The 19,809-nt window shown below is 28.3% G+C and overlaps 1 long non-coding RNA gene across 1 annotated transcript; it reads right to left on the bottom strand.

The window, feature by feature from the left end:
* Positions 1-3,411: 3,411 nt before the first annotated feature.
* LOC118647684 lies at positions 3,412-3,948 on the bottom strand. The gene is made up of 2 exons (XR_004964845.1): positions 3,655-3,948; positions 3,412-3,565 (listed from the first exon to the last, which is right to left on the bottom strand). It is a non-coding gene; the product is annotated as an uncharacterized LOC118647684 (long non-coding RNA).
* Positions 3,949-19,809: the final 15,861 nt, after the last annotated feature.

The raw sequence follows: 19,809 nt of genomic DNA, 5'->3' as shown, positions 1-19,809 counted from the left end.
GAGAAGAGGAGAGAGAGAGAGAGAGAGGAGAGAGGTGGGGAGGAGGGGGGGAGAATGAGAGAGCGTGAGAGATATAGAAGAGGATTAAATAAGAAAGTAAAGTGGTGTAAGAGTAATATTGAACAATATGAAAATAATATAATAATATAATTATAATATAATTATATTTAGAGAGGGGGAAAGGAGAATGAGGGAGCGTGAGATAGAGAAGGCATTAAATATGATAAAGTGTTGGAGAGTAATATTACAGAAGAAGAATAAGTGCAATGTTCAATATAAAATGCTAAGTGGCGCGCGCGAAGCGGCGCAATGTTGTGTTCTAGTAAATTTAAATTTTGTGCATTTTTGTGCGCGAGTATATTGTAGACAAACCTTATTTTTGAAAACCTTATCTTTATAATAATTTTTTTATTATCAAATAGATCTGTCATTCAGGATGTTATAATGTTGTCTGATTTCTGAGTCAACTACGACGCATCGTTCCGTAATAACATTGATACGAACGTGTTATGTTACGATTATACAATTTTTGTTGAATAACTGTAACGCCCAAAACGATGTATAACAGCTATATCACTTGCGTATAACAAATATTACGTAACAGGTTATTTCCATGTCATATAGCACCTACATATCACAAGAATAACAATGTTAAATTACATATAACTTCCATGTTATATTGCCGCTATAAAATGTAACATTGCGCGCGCTTCGCGCGCGCCACTTAGCATTTTAATATTGAACATTGCACTTTTCTTCTTCTGTAATATTACTCTCACACACTTTATTATATTTAATGCCCTTCTCTATCTCACGCTCCCTTATTCTCCCTTTCTCCCTCTCTAAATTATTAATTATATTATTAATTAGATTAATTATATTATTTTCATATTGTTCAATATTACTCTTACACACTTTACTTTTTTATTTAATTCGCTCTATATCTCTCACGCTCTCTCATCTCCCTCTTCCTCCTCCCCCCTCTCCTCTCTCTCTCTCTCTCTCTCTCTCTAAAACACAAATTATTAATTATATTATATTTGCATGTTTCTTAATATCATCTCTTACACACTTTACCTCATACTTAATCCCCTTTAAATAAATTAAAAATTATAATATATTATATGTAACGTTACCTGTTAATTTTCAATAAAATTTCAAAACTCACTTTCTGGCTTTCTTGTTTAATCTCTCCTCAATTATAATTTTCTTTCATCTAATCTCTTTCTTTTTCTAATCTCTTTCGATAAAACTCACTATCGCTCTCTGACCATTTCAACAACTTCTGACAACAAGCATCCAACAACTTTAAAATTAAATTTTTTAAATCTTATGCCTTATAATACAACATTAAATTAAATTTTTAAATAAATTAAAATTTATAATATTATACGTAATGTTACCTGATAATTTTCAATCAAATTTCAACACTTTCATTTCTGGATTTCTTTTTTAAACTCTCTCGATCTCAATTCTTTCTCTTTAATCTCATTCCTTTTCTTCTATTAAAATACACAAAATGTCAAAATAATTAAAACGCAAATGATATTTAATGAGAATAATAATAATTAATAAAAAGTGATAATTATTGAGAATGATAATTAATAAGAAATGAGAATTAAGAGTTTAAGATTCCTTTTTTTCAAAATATTTAAAACGCAAATGTTACCTTCCTGAAATCTCGCACTCTCTCTCTCTTTTTTCCTCTTATAAGATCTTCAAATTTACTTAATTTCTCTCTCTCTCTCTCTCTCTCTCTCTCTCTCTCTTCTTGCTCTATCTCTCTCTCCTCTTTCCTTCTCTCTCCTTCTCTCTCTCTCTCTCTCCCTCTCTCTCTCTCTCTCTCTCTCTCTCTCTCTCTCTCTCTCTCTCTCTCTCTCTCTCTCTCTCTCTCTTCTCTCCTCTCTCTCTTTCTTCTCTCTCTCTCTCTCTCTTTCTCTTCTTCTTCTACCTATCACTTAATTCTTGCAATTTTTTTAAACTTTTTATTTTTTATAAATATCTATATAAACACTGGCGCAAAAGAAAACGAGACAAAAGTTTTGACCGATTTTTAGGCAATCTTCAAAGTGATGCAACTTTGCGAAAAATCATCTAAATTACATGTACTTTTTTTAAATTAAAGGACAAAGACTCTACTTTGAGAATCCCTAGGTGAAAGTTTGATTTGTTAAGTGCTAATATAACATATAGTATTGCATTGAGTAGGCAGTCCTCAACTACATATCTCATTGGATACATTACATTTTTTTGCAGTGTATATATGGTTTTACGTCCGTATCAGCTATATTAATTGATTTTGAAACAGCTATAAGAAAATCAATATATCTACCAGTTTGGAGTCAATGTTAATTACAACCAAATGATATATTGATTTTCTACCCCTGACATTCATTAATATTATGTAAATTTTTATTTCTATTTTCTGTATATACCTCTTTAATATTTCTTTTTTTCTTTTCTTACTCTCTGCTTCCTTTATTTCTTTTTTTAATATAATGTTTATTTTCTTTAACCTTAAATAAAAACATTTATATATGTTAAAAATAAAAACGCAATTAAGTCATTAAAAATTCAAAATTTTGACAAAACAAGCTTTACAGCTTTTTAAAACAATTATTAAATACCTATCTCGTCTTTCTTCCTTTTTCTCTCCGCTTTTTATGAAATGTCTTAATGTTTATTAATTTAAAAGAATTATGCTTTTTGAATCTTTTCTCTCTTTTCTTTTTTTCTCTCCTTTCTTTATCTTTTTCTCTTTCTTTAATCCTCTATCCTTTATCTTCTGCAATTTTGAATAAAAAACGTGTAAGTATAATTTTATAAATAATTACATAATATTATATAAAACATTTTTATAAAAAATTATTATTTACTTAATTATTTTAAATTTTATTTTTTATTTTTTTTATCTCACGCTCTCTCACTCTCTTTTTCTCCCTCTCTCTTTTTCTCTCTTTCTCTCTCAACACAAATTATTAATCATATTTTTATGTTGTCTATATCTATCCTCTATCTTCTGCAATTTTGAATAAAAAACGTGTAAGTGTAAGTTTATAAATAATTACATAATATTATATAAAAACATATTTTAATAAAAAGTATTTACTTATTTTTTTAAACTTTTTTTTTATAAATACACACACACACACATATGTATGTATTTATTTTAAAAAAGTTAAAAGAATTAAGTAAATAATAATTTTTAATAAAATATATTTTTATATAATATTATGTAATTATTTATAAATTTACATAATTTTACACACACACACACGCGCGCGCATACACAAATATACACACACAGAAAAAAATTAGCCAATAATATATGTAATTGCGAGCTGCTAACTACATAAAATACTCAATACAATAATATTTACTGTTAATGCTCTAACACTTTTCTTTTTCTTCTTTCTTACACTCTCTTTCTCTCTCTCTCTTTTTCCGCTCCTTCTTTCTATAGAAGTCGCTGTTTCACCTTCTGTTTCCTTTTCTGCTTCTTCTTTCTACAAAAGTCGAAACTCTCTCTTTCTCCTACCAATCTATTTCCTTTCCTTCTTTTTTTCTAAAAGATTATAAAATTTTAAAGATGTTATTGTTATTTCCGAGAGAGAGAGATTATATTATTACTTAATATATCTCTTTATTACTTACCTTATTACTTACACACTTTTGATATAACCAATTTTGATTTGAAAACACAACTGTCAAACACAACTGTCAAACACTACGAAGCATGCGGTTCAATGATCAGCGAAAGAACCAATCAGCATCGTGGATTAAAGGCAACAATTCTTCGAGACTTTCGAGATGACTTCGATACATTCGATAAATAAATAACATATCTTTTTTAGAAAAGGACTAGAACATGCACGCGCTTCGCGCGCGCCAACTGTTATTTTTTTATTTGTTATTACACCCTGCATAAAATTACTATTGCATATAACATATATACAACTCGTTTATTTCTTAAACATTTCGGCCTTTGAAAAAAGGTTACATAGCTTAATTACATAATAACATAGGACTCTTAATGACTATTTACGCTTTTCTTTGTCATTTCTCGTCTTTAATACATTTTTCATCCATTTTGTACCTATATCTACCTCTGATAACATTTTCCTAACAGAGAAATTTTGTCTTCGCAATTCTGTAAATTCTTCTAATATTGGTTCTAAAGTCTCTACTTTTAAATTGTATAGCCTACACTTTTTCCTTTTTCCAATATCTATTCCCTAATGCCTCGTTTCCGCACTTAAATCTCGCTATCATAGACTAACTCCCTACTTTTATTTTACCCTACTAAAATATACAAAAGCTTCTCATCTATTTTTATTTCTTTGTACACTCTATTATATTTTGCCCATATTATTTTTTCATATCTTCCTTGTTTTTGTTCGTCTCTGTTTATCTTTCTAACCCTTCCAGTGAGAAATAACCATTAAATCGACATCAATTTGATTTGATCAATGCAATTTATATCAATTCTCCCTTAATTTGATATCAATTTGATGGGTTATTTTTCTAACTAAGTTATGTATATACATAAAGTTTTTTCATAGAATTCCTGATAAGTTTCAGAAATAGTTCCGTTGATTTATTTAAAAAAAATTGATATTTGAAAATATGAGGTGCTATTTTCCCCTGGCACCTCATTAATAAAAATTGAACGTTTTAACAGCAGTTATACTTGCACCCGTAATAGTTCTAGAGTTTTTGATAGATTTTAACAATAGTTCTGTATTCTACATTAAATATATTTAAACAATTTTTTAATTATACGGCTGGCACCGCACTAAAAAAGTAAACTACCATTTTATAGCGAGTTCCAGACGATTACATAGCATTTTTCAATAGTTCAGCAATAGTTCCAAAGCTTTTTGCAGGTTTCGTCGACAATTCCGGTCTTTAAACATTTTTAAACAATTTTTTATTTGATCCTGTCTCGCACTATCAGATATGAATACTACGCTATGGTATTTAAACTTCAGCCAATTTTATGGTATCTGATAGGTATGTGTTAGTAATGTAATTGCCTTTTTTTAAATTTTAGAGTTGGGTTAGTTAATCTAATTTTTAACTAAGTTAATGAAATTTAATTGATTATGAAATGAATTCTATTATGTTAAAAGTTACGTAAATAAATACTAATTCTATTAAATTTACGTTAAGATTAATTTGTTTCTAGTTAAAGTAAAAGTTAATTTTGAGAAACTTTTTTATATTAAATTAAAAAGTCATATGATTTGTTTAAGTTAAATTACCAACATAATTACAATATTATTTGTCAAATATATTTAATTTTAATATAATATTTTATTTGTAAATCAACTTACAATGTCGCTCTATTGTTAACCAGTAATTCATGACATGTATAAATACTTATCCTTAGAGGTTTAGAAAGAGATTACTTATAAATACCATTGTTTGTCAAACGAACTGTCGATAAAACCTACAAAAAGCTTTGAAACTATTGCAGAAATATATTGGAGAATGCTGTGTGGTTGTCCGGAACTCGCTATAAAATTGTAGTTTACTCTTGTAGTGCGGTGCCAACCGTCTAATAAACAAATCGCCTAAAAATGCTAAAAACCGGAACTGTCGACAAAACCTGCATAAAGATTTGGAACTATTGCAAAACTATTAAAAAATGCTATGTACTCGTCTGGAACTTGCTATAAAATGGTAGTTTACTCTTGTAGTGGAGTGCCAGCAGTCTAATAAAAAAAATTGTTTAAAAATACTTAAAGATCGAAAATGTCGACGAAACCTACAAAAAGCTTTGTCACTATTGCAGAACTATTGAAAAATGTTATGTACTCGTCTGGAACTCACTATAAAATGGTAGTTTACTCCTGTAGTGCGGTGCCAGCTGTCTAATAAACAAATTGCCTAAAAATGCTTAAAGACCGGAACTGTCGACGAAACCTGCAAAAAGCTTTGGAACTATTGCAGAACTATTGAGAAATGCTATGTACTCGTCTGAAACTCGCTATAAAATTGTAGTTTACTTTTGTAGTGCGGTGCCAACGGTCTACTAAAAAATTGTTTAAAAATACTTAAAGACCGGAAGTGTTGACAAAACCTGCAAAAAGCTTTGAAACTATTGCAGAACTATTAAAATATGCTATGTACTCGTCTGGCACTCGCTATAAAATGGTAGTTTACTCTTGTAGTGCCGTGCCAGCCGTCTAATAAAAAAATTGCTTAAAAATGCTTAAAGACCGGAACTGTCGACGAAATCTACAAAAGCTTTGACATTATTGCAGAACTTTTAGAAAATGTCATAAAGTTGACTGAAACTCGCCAAACAGTGGTACTTTACTCTTGTGGTGCAATGCCAACAGCCAAATTAAAAAACTGTTTAAATATATTTAATGTACAGAACTATTGCTAAAATCTATCAGGAACTTTAGAACTATTACGGGTGCAAGTAGAACTGCTGTTAAAATGTTCAATTTTCATTAATGAGGTGCCACTGGAAGTTAGCACCTCATTTTTTAAAATTTTATTTTTTTAAATATTTTATGTATTTGTATGGAACTCGCTATAAAATGGTAATTTACTCTTGTAGTGCGGTGCCAGCCGTCTAATAAAAAAATTGCTTAAAAATGCTTAAAAACCTGATATGTCGACGAAACTTGCAAATAGCTTCGGAACTATTACAGAATTATTGAAAAATGCTATGTACTCGTCTGGAACTCGCTATAAAATGGTAGTTTACTCTTGTAGTGCGGTGCCAGCCGTCTAATTAAAAAATTCTTAAAAATGCTCAAAGACCGGAACTGTCGACGAAACCTACAGAAAGCTTTGTCACTATTGCAGAACTATTAAAATATGTTATGTATTCGTCTGGATCTCGCTATAAAATGGTAATTTACTCTTGTAGTGCGGTGTTAGCCGTCTAATAAAAAAATTGTTTAAAAATGCTTAAAAACCGGAACTGTCGACGAAATCTGCAAAAAGCTTTGGACCTATTGCAGAACTATTAAAACATGCTATGTACTCTTCTGAAACTCGCTATAAAATGGTAGTTTACTCTTGTAGTGCGGTGCCAGCGGTCTACTAAAAAATTGTTTAAAAATACTTAAAGACCGGAAGTGTCGACAAAACCTGCAAAAAGCTTTGAAACTATTGCAGAACTATTAAAATATGCTATGTACTCGTCTGGCACTCGCTATAAAATGGTAGTTTACTCTTGTAGTGCGGTGCCAGCCGTCTAATAAAAAAATTGCTTAAAAATGCTTAAAGACCGGAACTGTCGACGAAATCTACAAAAGCTTTGACATTATTGCAGAACTTTTAGAAAATGTCATAAAGTTGACTGAAACTCGCCAAACAGTGGTACTTTACTCTTGTGGTGCAATGCCAACAGCCAAATTAAAAAACTGTTTAAATATATTTAATGTACAGAACTATTGCTAAAATCTATCAGGAATTTTAGAACTATTACGGGTGCAAGTAGAACTGCTGTTAAAATGTTCAATTTTCATTAATGAGGTGCCACTGGAAGTTAGCACCTCATTTTTTTAAATTTTATTTTTTTAAATATTTTATGTATTCGTATGGAACTCGCTATAAAATGGTAATTTACTCTTGTAGTGCGGTGCCAGCCGTCTAATAAAAAAATTGCTTAAAAATGCTTAAAAACCTGATATGTCGACGAAACTTGCAAATAGCTTCGGAACTATTACAGAATTATTGAAAAATGCTATGTACTCGTCTGGAACTCGCTATAAAATGGTAGTTTACTCTTGTAGTGCGGTGCCAGCCGTCTAATAAAAAAATTGTTTAAAAATGCTTAAAGACCGGAACTGTCGACGAAACATATAAAAAGCTTTGAAACTATTGCGGAACTGTTAGAAAATGCCATAAAGTTAGTTGAAACTCGCCAAAAAGTGGTACCTTACTCTTGTAGTGCAATGCCAACAGCCAAATTAAAAAACTGTTTAAATATATTTAATGTACAGAACTATTGCTGAAATCTATCAGGAACTCTAGAACTATTACGGGTGCCAGTACTATATTGTTACTCCATCGCTGTTAGAAGGATAGAGAAGAGACGTTGAACCCCACGACAGTAACACATATTTATCAAGTAATTTTTAATTATCTTAATTATCTTTTTTGCCAATACATTAAATATAATTATAATTCTTTTTTTTATTTGTATTAATTAAAAAATTAATATATTGTTATGTAAAATGTATATTTTTAATTGCAGGTACGTTTAACTGAATACCATATCTAATTGTATATAATATGTGGCGCCATATATAATGCTGTGTTAGTAGTGCATTTTGTATATAATTATATATAGCATTATATACAACTATATAGTCATATATAGCCATATATATTAATGTGGCTAATCTGGGTCCATATATAATCAGATATAGCACCATATCTAATTTTATATAATTGTATGTGACGCCAGATATAATGCTATGTGAGCATCCTATATATAATTATATATAGCATTATATATGGCGCCATATACAATTAGATATGCAGACTTGCCCGCTAGTTAGAGCGCGGCGCCGTCGATAGGCGGCGTACTCTCTCAGGAGCAAAGTGCAGTCGATCGGCTACATAAAGATCACTCGTAGCGTGGTTAAGGCAAGCAAAAATTAGCTTCTTGTTCCTGTCTGATGTGGAAGAGGACTGCCACTATTTTTATGATTTACTCATTAGAAATATCTATATATGGTTATTTATATATAAATATTTATATATCTGTATATGGTTACATACAATCTGATTGTATATAATGTTAATTATATATAATCATATATGATTATATATAATTATATGTGGTTGTATATAATTATATATGGTTATGTGGTTATATATATTTATATATGGTTACATACAATCGTATACGATTGTATAATGCCATTTTTTTATATGATTGTATATAATGTCATTTGAAGATCTGAAGAAAATAATGTTATTGAACTTTTACGAGAAAGAAATCTTGATATCTCAAAATTGAGTGTACCAATTTATTTGGATTGGTTGCAATTGAAAACTCACATTAATATTATCTCATGAAAAAATAATTTAGATATAATTATATATAATTATTTTTTCTCGGAAAGATTCATATATAGACTCAGTTGTTCTTATTCTTTCATATATGAAACTATATATGACTTTATAGGATTATATATATATCTATATATGATTACTCAACTTCAATAGGTACAATCAGATATGACCTGATATTATTATATATAATCATATAAAGCATTTGCATTTCTTCAGATATAAGCCGGCAAGAACAATGGAGTCCATATATAAAAATATATATAAATATATATAAATTATATATAAATTATATATAGTGCCCATAAATAATTTATATATAATTATATATGCTGGTATATATAAATCATATATAATTACATATAATTATATATAACGTCATATATAATTATATCTAAATTATGTTTTCCTGAAATAATATTAATGTGAGTTTTCAATTGCAACCAATCCAATTAAATCGGTACACTCAATTTTGAGATATCAAGATTTCTTTCTCGTAAATTCATTATTTACATTATACATAATAATTTTGTTTTAGTAAAATGAAATTGTATGTAGGCACATTGTAAAGCCTCTTGAATGGCAAACTGGATTTACATGTGTGTATATTACATATGAATCTGATCTGAAGAAAATAATGTTATTGAACTTTTACGAGAAAGAAATCTTGATATCTCAAAATTGAATGTACCGATTTAATTGGATTGATTGCAATTAAAAACTCACATTAATATTATCTTATGAAGAAATAATTTAGATATAATTATATATGACGTATTTAAATATATTTGATTGATTTTATTGATCTTTCGACTGATTTGTGAATGTATATGTACTTAACGTTTTTTTCTTACTTTTATAAGGTTTTGATAGAATTTATCTTCTTTTTGTAAAAATCAAGTGATAGTGTTCCTTACATAATTTTATTTAAATTGATTTATTTATTATACATTATTCATTTTTTAATTATAAACATATGTAGATGTACATAACATTATTAATATTTATATTGAATATACATGTATACGGCAATCATATTTGTTAATGCACATATGTATAAATTCTAATAACAATATTAGTAAAAACACAATATAAACACAACAAATAACATTAATATAAATAAAATTATATATGTATATACATATATACAGGGTGACAGCTAACTGGCAGCCAATCTGTAATAGATAGATATATATAGATATACTAATAGATAGATGTATAGATATACTAATATAGAAATAAACATAAATATATATATATATATATTTACGTTTATTTGTATATTAATATATCTATTAGTATATTTGTATACATCTATCTATTAGTATATCTATATATATATATACATATATCTATCTATTACAGATTGGCTGCCGGTTAGCTGTCACCCTGTATATATGCATATACATATATAATTTTAATTATATTAATGTTATTTGTTGTGTTTATATTGTGTTTTACTAATATTGTTATTAAAATTTATACATATGTGCATTAACAAATATGATTGCCGTATAGTCATGTATATTCAATATAAATATTAATAATGTTACGTACATCTACATATGTTTATAATTAAAAAATGAATAATGTATAATAAATAAATCAATTTAAATAAAATTATGTAAGGAACAAACTATCACTTGATTTTTACAAAAAGAAGATAAATTCTACCAAAATATAACCAAAATATATTTTTACCTTATAAAAGTAAAAAAGAAACGTCAAGTACATACACATTCAAAAATCAGTACAAGATCAATAAAATTAATCAAATATATTTAAAAAACTTCGAAAAATCCTCCAAAGAATAAAAATTTATTCAAAAATTATTTAAGAAATGAAAATGTTTACCAATTATAAATATTGAAACAAAAACTTAACATGTTCGAGTAGCATTAATTATATACTTGTATACTTATCAATATCAATAACATAATATTTATACCTTCTTTTTTCTTATCTTATTTTAATCCTGATCCTTATCTTGTTTCCCGTTTCTTTCTCTCTTTCTCTCTTTTTTTCGTACCACACAATTTTTTTTTCTTAATTTTATATTCTCAACTGCGAGGTTATTTAATTCGCCATACAATATTTTTAGCAGTAATGCCTGTAATTGTCAACTATATATTTAAACTTATTATAATAAGAACTTAATTAATATACATACATTTACATAACAATATATCAATTTTTTAATCAATACAAATAAAAAAATTATAATTATATTTAATGTATTGGCAAAAAAAATAATTAAGATAATTAAGAATTACTTGATAAATACGTGTTTCTGTCGTGGCGTCCAACGTCTCTTCCTTACCCTTCTAACAGCGATGGTGATACAAAAATGGTTATATCATAATATTATTATATTAAATTAAATATGTCATAATATATTGTATTAAATTTCAACTTACTTTGTTAAGCATCAGTTAAACGTATCTGCAATTCAAAACAAATACTCTCTGCTATTTTATAATCTTCCAGTCTAAGTAATTTTTTCCCGGTATTTTTCTTGCTTCTTTTTGTGTCTTTCCGTCTCTCGTTAAACAGTCAAACTGTCAAAAACTGTCAACTATATAAACTGTCAAACTTCACACACGAACGAAGCGAGTCAAGCGCGAGACAGCCAATCGCGATCGGAATAAAGAGGCAACAATGCAATCGCGATTAGCAGGCAACTTTAGGGTTACATGGCTATTTTATAAGAACTAGAACATGCACGCGCTTCGCGCGCGCCAACTGTTATTTTTTTATTTGTTATTACACCCTGCATAAAATTACTATTGCATATAACATATATACAACTCGTTTATTTCTTAAACATTTCGGCCTTTGAAAAAAGGTTACATAGCTTAATTACATAATAACATAGGACTCTTAATGACTATTTACGCTTTTCTTTGTCATTTCTCGTCTTTAATACATTTTTCATTCATTTTGTACCTATATCTACCTCTGATAACATTTTCCTAACAGAGAAATTTTGTCTTCGCAATTCTGTAAATTCTTCTAATATTGGTTCTAAAGTCTCTACTTTTAAATTGTATAGCCTACACTTTTTCCTTTTTCCAATATCTATTCCCTAATGCCTCGTTTCCGCACTTAAATCTCGCTATCATAGACTAACTCCCTACTCTTATTTTACCCCACTAAAATATACAAAAGCTTCTCATCTATTTTTATTTCTTTGTACACTCTATTATATTTTGCCCATATTATTTTTTCATATCTTCCTTGTTTTTGTTCGTCTCTGTTTATCTTTCTAACCCTTCTAGTGAGAAATAACCATCAAATCGACATCAATTTGATTTGATCAATGCAATTTATATCAATTCTCCCTTAATTTGATATCAATTTGATGGGTTATTTTTCTAACTAAGTTATGTATATACATAAAGTTTTTTCATAGAATTCCTGATAAGTTTCAGAAATAGTTCCGTTGATTTATTTAAAAAAAATTGATATTTGAAAATATGAGGTGCTATTTTCCCCTGGCACCTCATTAATAAAAATTGAACGTTTTAACAGCAGTTATACTTGCACCCGTAATAGTTCTAGAGTTTTTGATAGATTTTAACAATAGTTCTGTATTCTACATTAAATATATTTAAACAATTTTTTAATTATACGGCTGGCACCGCACTAAAAAAGTAAACTACCATTTTATAGCGAGTTCCAGACGATTACATAGCATTTTTCAATAGTTCAGCAATAGTTCCAAAGCTTTTTGCAGGTTTCGTCGACAATTCCGGTCTTTAAGCATGTTTAAACAATTTTTTTATTAGACGGCTGGCACCGCACTACAAGAGTAAACTACTATTTTATAGCAAATTCCAGACAAGTACATAGCATTTTTCAATAGTTCTGCAATAGTTCTAAAGCTTTTTGTAGATTTTGTCGACAGTTCCGGTCTTTAAACATTTTTAAACAATTTTTTATTTGATCCTGTCTCGCACTATCAGATATGAATACTACGCTATGGTATTTAAACTTCAGCCAATTTTATGGTATCTGATAGGTATGTGTTAGTAATGTAATTGACATTTTTTAAATTTTAGAGTTGGGTTAGTTAATCTAATTTTTAACTAAGTTAATGAAATTTAATTGATTATGAAATGAATTCTATTATGTTAAAAGTTACGTAAATAAATACTAATTCTATTAAATTTACGTTAAGATTAATTTGTTTCTAGTTAAAGTAAAAGTTAATTTTGAGAAACTTTTTTATATTAAATTAAAAAGTCATATGATTTGTTTAAGTTAAATTACCAACATAATTACAATATTATTTGTCAAATATATTTAATTTTAATATAATATTTTATTTTTAAATTAACTTACAATGTCGCTCTATTGTTAACCAGTAATTCATGACATGTATAAATACTTATCCTTAGAGGTTTAGAAAGAGGTTACTTATAAATACCATTGTTTGTCAAACGAACTGTCGATAAAACCTACAAAAAGCTTTGAAACTATTGCAGAAATATATTGGAGAATGCTGTGTGGTTGTCTGGAACTCGCTATAAAATTGTAGTTTACTCTTGTAGTGCGGTGCCAGCCGTCTAATAAACAAATCGCCTAAAAATGCTAAAAACCAGAACTGTCGACAAAACCTGCATAAAGATTTGGAACTATTGCAAAACTATTAAAAAATGCTATGTACTCGTCTGGAACTTGCTATAAAATGGTAGTTTACTCTTGTAGTGGAGTGCCAGCAGTCTAATAAAAAAAATTGTTTAAAAATACTTAAAGATCGAAAATGTCGACGAAACCTACAAAAAGCTTTGTCACTATTGCAGAACTATTGAAAAATGTTATGTACTCGTCTGGAACTCACTATAAAATGGTAGTTTACTCCTGTAGTGCGGTGCCAGCCGTCTAATAAACAAATTGCCTAAAAATGCTTAAAGACCGGAACTGTCGACGAAACCTGCAAAAAGCTTTGGAACTATTGCAGAACTATTAAAATATGCTATGTACTCGTCTGGAACTCGCTATAAAATGGTAGTTTACTCTTGTAGTGCGGTGCCAGCCGTCTAATAAAGAAATTGCTTAAAAATGCTTAAAGACCGGAACTGTCGACGAAACCTGCAAAAAGCTTTGAAACTATTGCAGAACTATTGAAAAATGCTATGTACTTGTCTGGAACTCGCTATAAAATTGTAGTTTACTCTTGTAGTGCGGTGCCAGCCGTCTAATAAAAAAATTCTTTAAAAATGCTTAAAGACCGAAACTGTCGACGAAACCTACAAAAAACTTTGTCACTATTGCAGAACTATTAAAATATGTACTTGTCTGGAACTCGCTATAAAATTGTAATTTACTCTTGTAGTGCGGTGCCAGCCGTCTAATTAAAAAATTCTTAAAAATGCTCAAAGACCGGTACTGTCGACGAAACCTACAGAAAGCTTTGTCACTATTGCAGAACTATTAAAATATGTTATGTATTCGTCTGGATCTCGCTATAAAATGGTAATTTACTCTTGTAGTGCGGTGTTAGCCGTCTAATAAAAAAATTGTTTAAAAATGCTTAAAAACCGGAACTGTCGACGAAATCTGCAAAAAGCTTTGGACCTATTGCAGAACTATTAAAACATGCTATGTACTCTTCTGAAATTCGCTATAAAATGGTAGTTTACTCTTGTAGTGCGGTGCCAGCGGTCTACTAAAAAATTGTTTAAAAATACTTAAAGACCGGAAGTGTCGACAAAACCTGCAAAAAGCTTTCAAACTATTGCAGAACTATTAAAATATGCTATGTACTCGTCTGGCACTCGCTATAAAATGGTAGTTTACTCTTGTAGTGCGGTGCCAGCCGTCTAATAAAAAAATTGCTTAAAAATGCTTAAAGACCGGAACTGTCGACGAAATCTACAAAAGCTTTGACATTATTGCAGAACTTTTAGAAAATGTCATAAAGTTGACTGAAACTCGCCAAACAGTGGTACTTTACTCTTGTGGTGCAATGCCAACAGCCAAATTAAAAAACTGTTTAAATATATTTAATGTACAGAACTATTGCTAAAATCTATCAGGAACTTTAGAACTATTACGGGTGCAAGTAGAACTGCTGTTAAAATGTTCAATTTTCATTAATGAGGTGCCACTGGAAGTTAGCACCTCATTTTTTTAAATTTTATTTTTTTAAATATTTTATGTATTCGTATGGAACTCGCTATAAAATGGTAATTTACTCTTGTAGTGCGGTGCCAGCCGTCTAATAAAAAAATTGCTTAAAAATGCTTAAAAACCTGATATGTCGACGAAACTTGCAAATAGCTTCGGAACTATTACAGAATTATTGAAAAATGCTATGTACTCGTCTGGAACTCGCTATAAAATGGTAGTTTACTCTTGTAGTGCGGTGCCAGCCGTCTAATAAAAAAATTGTTTAAAAATGCTTAAAGACCGGAACTGTCGACGAAACATATAAAAAGCTTTGAAACTATTGCGGAACTGTTAGAAAATGCCATAAAGTTAGTTGAAACTCGCCAAAAAGTGATACCTTACTCTTGTAGTGCAATGCCAACAGCCAAATTAAAAAACTATTTAAATATATTTAATGTACAGAACTATTGCTGAAATCTATCAGGAACTCTAGAACTATTACGGGTGCCAGTACTATATTGTTACTCCATCGCTGTTAGAAGGATAGAGAAGAGACGTTGAACCCCACGACAGTAACACATATTTATCAAGTAATTTTTAATTATCTTAATTATCTTTTTTGCCAATACATTAAATATAATTATAATTCTTTTTTTTTGTATTAGTTAAAAAAATAATATATCGTTATGTAAAATGTATATTTTTAATTGCAGGTACGTTTAACTGAATACCATATCTAATTGTATATAATTGTATGTGGCGCCATATATAATGCTGTGTTAGTAGTGCATTTTGTATATAATTATATATAGCATTATATACAACTATATAGTCATATATAGCCATATATATTAATGTGGCTAATCTGGGTCCATATATAATCAGATATAGCACCATATCTAATTTTATATAATTGTATGTGACGCCAGATATAATGCTATGTGAGCATCCTATATATAATTATATATAGCATTATATATGGCGCCATATACAATTAGATATGCAGACTTGCCCGCTAGTTAGAGCGCGGCGCCGTCGATAGGCGGCGTACTCTCTCAGGAGCAAAGTGCAGTCGATCGGCTACATAAAGATCACTCGTAGCGTGGTTAAGGCAAGCAAAAATTAGCTTCTTGTTCCTGTCTGATGTGGAAGAGGACTGCCACTATTTTTATGATTTACTCATTAGAAATATCTATATATGGTTATTTATATATAAATATTTATATATCTGTATATGGTTACATACAATCTGATTGTATATAATGTTAATTATATATAATCATATATGATTATATATAATTATATGTGGTTGTATATAATTATATATGGCTATGTGGTTATATATGTTTATATATGGTTACATACAATCGTATACGATTGTATAATGCCATTTTTTTATATGATTGTATATAATGTCATTTGAAGATCTGAAGAAAATAATGTTATTGAACTTTTTCGAGAAAGAAATCTTGATATCTCAAAATTGAGTGTACCAATTTATTTGGATTGGTTGCAATTGAAAACTCACATTAATATTATCTCATGAAAAAATAATTTAGATATAATTGTATATAATTATTTTTTCTCGGAAAGATTCATATATAGACTCAGTTGTTCTTATTCTTTCATATATGAAACTATATATGACTTTATAGGATTATATATATATCTATATATGATTACTCAACTTCAATAGGTACAATCAGATATGACCTGATATTATTATAATCATATAAAGCATTTGCATTTCTTCAGATATAAGCCGGCAAGAACAATGGAGTCCATATATAAAAATATATATAAATATATATAAATTATATATAAATTATATATAGTGCCCATAAATAATTTATATATAATTGTATATGCTGGTATATATAAATCATATATAATTACATATAATTATATATAACGTCATATATAATTATACCTAAATTATGTTTTCCTGAAATAATATTAATGTGAGTTTTCAATTGCAACCAATCCAATTAAATCGGTACACTCAATTTTGAGATATCAAGATTTCTTTCTCGTAAATTCATTATTTACATTATACATAATAATTTTGTTTTAGTAAAATGAAATTGTATGTAGGCACATTGTAAAGCCTCTTGAATGGCAAACTGGATTTACATGTGTGTATATTACATAAGAATCTGATCTGAAGAAAATAATGTTATTGAACTTTTACGAGAAAGAAATCTTGATATCTCAAAATTGAATGTACCGATTTAATTGGATTGATTGCAATTAAAAACTCACATTAATATTATCTTATGAAGAAATAATTTAGATATAATTATATATGACGTATTTAAATATATTTGATTGATTTTATTGATCTTTCGACTGATTTGTGAATGTATATGTACTTAACGTTTTTTTTTTTTTACTTTTATAAGGTTTTGATAGAATTTATCTTCTTTTTGTAAAAATCAAGTGATAGTGTTCCTTACATAATTTTATTTAAATTGATTTATTTATTATACATTATTCATTTTTTAATTATAAACATATGTAGATGTACATAACATTATTAATATTTATATTGAATATACATGTATACGGCAATCATATTTGTTAATGCACATATGTATAAATTCTAATAACAATATTAGTAAAAACACAATATAAACACAACAAATAACATTAATATAAATAAAATTATATATGTATACACATATATACAGGGTGACAGCTAACTGGCAGCCAATCTGTAATAGATAGATATATATAGATATACTAATAGATAGATGTATAGATATACTAATATAGAAATAAACATAAATATATATATATATATTTACGTTTATTTGTATATTAATATATCTATTAGTATATTTGTATACATCTATCTATTAGTATATCTATATATATATATACATATATCTATCTATTACAGATTGGCTGCCGGTTAGCTGTCACCCTGTATATATGCATATACATATATAATTTTAATTATATTAATGTTATTTGTTGTGTTTATATTGTGTTTTACTAATATTGTTATTAAAATTTATACATATGTGCATTAACAAATATGATTGCCGTATAGTCATGTATATTCAATATAAATATTAATAATGTTACGTACATCTACATATGTTTATAATTAAAAAATGAATAATGTATAATAAATAAATCAATTTAAATAAAATTATGTAAGGAACAAACTATCACTTGATTTTTACAAAAAGAAGATAAATTCTACCAAAATATAACCAAAATATATTTTTACCTTATAAAAGTAAAAAAGAAACGTCAAGTACATACACATTCAAAAATCAGTACAAGATCAATAAAATTAATCAAATATATTTAAAAAACTTCGAAAAATCCTCCAAAGAATAAAAATTTATTCGAAAATTATTTAAGAAATGAAAATGTTTACCAATTATAAATATTGAAACAAAAACTTAACATGTTCGAGTAGCATTAATTATATTCTTGTATACTTATCAATATCAATAACATAATATTTATACCTTCTTTTTTCTTATCTTATTTTAATCCTGATCCTTATCTTGTTTCCCGTTTCTTTCTCTCTTTCTCTCTTTTTTTCGTACCACACAATTTTTTTTTCTTAATTTTATATTCTCAACTGCGAGGTTATTTAATTCGCCATACAATATTTTTAGCAGTAATGCCTGTAATTGTCAACTATATATTTAAACTTATTATAATAAGAACTTAATTAATATACATACATTTACATAACAATATATCAATTTTTTAATCAATACAAATAAAAAAATTATAATTATATTTAATGTATTGGCAAAAAAAATAATTAAGATAATTAAGAATTACTTGATAAATACGTGTTTCTGTCGTGGCGTCCAACGTCTCTTCCTTACCCTTCTAACAGCGATGGTGATACAAAAATGGTTATATCATAATATTATTATATTAAATTAAATATGTCATAATATATTGTATTAAATTTCAACTTACTTTGTTAAGCATCAGTTAAACGTATCTGCAATTCAAAACAAATACTCTCTGCTATTTTATAATCTTCCAGTCTAAGTAATTTTTTCCCGGTATTTTTCTTGCTTCTTTTTGTGTCTTTCCGTCTCTCGTTAAACAGTCAAACTGTCAAAAACTGTCAACTATAAACTGTCAAACTTCACACACGAACGAAGCGAGTCAAGCGCGAGACAGCCAATCGCGATCGGAATAAAGAGGCAACAATGCAATCGCGATTAGCAGGCAACTTTAGGGTTACATGGCTATTTTATAAGAGGATTTTTTCCCGGTATTTTTCTTGCTTCTTTTTGTGTCTTTCCGTCTCTCGTTAAACAGTCAAACTGTCAAAAACTGTCAACTATAAACTGTCAAACTTCACACACGAACGAAGCGAGTCAAGCGCGAGACAGCCAATCGCGATCGGAATAAAGAGGCAACAATGCAATCGCGATTAGCAGGCAACTTTAGGGTTACATGGCTATTTTATAAGAGGACTAGAACATGCACGCGCTTCGCGCGCGCCAACTGTTATTTTTTTATTTGTTATTATACTCTGCATAATAAAATTACTACCGCATATAATATATACATAACTTGTTTATTTCTTGTACTTCTCAAACTTTGGAAGGGGGTTACATGGCATGATTACATATTTACATAGAATTTTTAACAACTATT

This window comes from Monomorium pharaonis, chromosome 10, assembly GCF_013373865.1.
Source record: "Monomorium pharaonis isolate MP-MQ-018 chromosome 10, ASM1337386v2, whole genome shotgun sequence".
Taxonomy (NCBI): domain Eukaryota; kingdom Metazoa; phylum Arthropoda; class Insecta; order Hymenoptera; family Formicidae; genus Monomorium; species Monomorium pharaonis.
The sequence above is the reverse complement of the archived record's forward strand: the minus strand, read 5'-3'. Positions and strand labels throughout refer to the sequence as shown.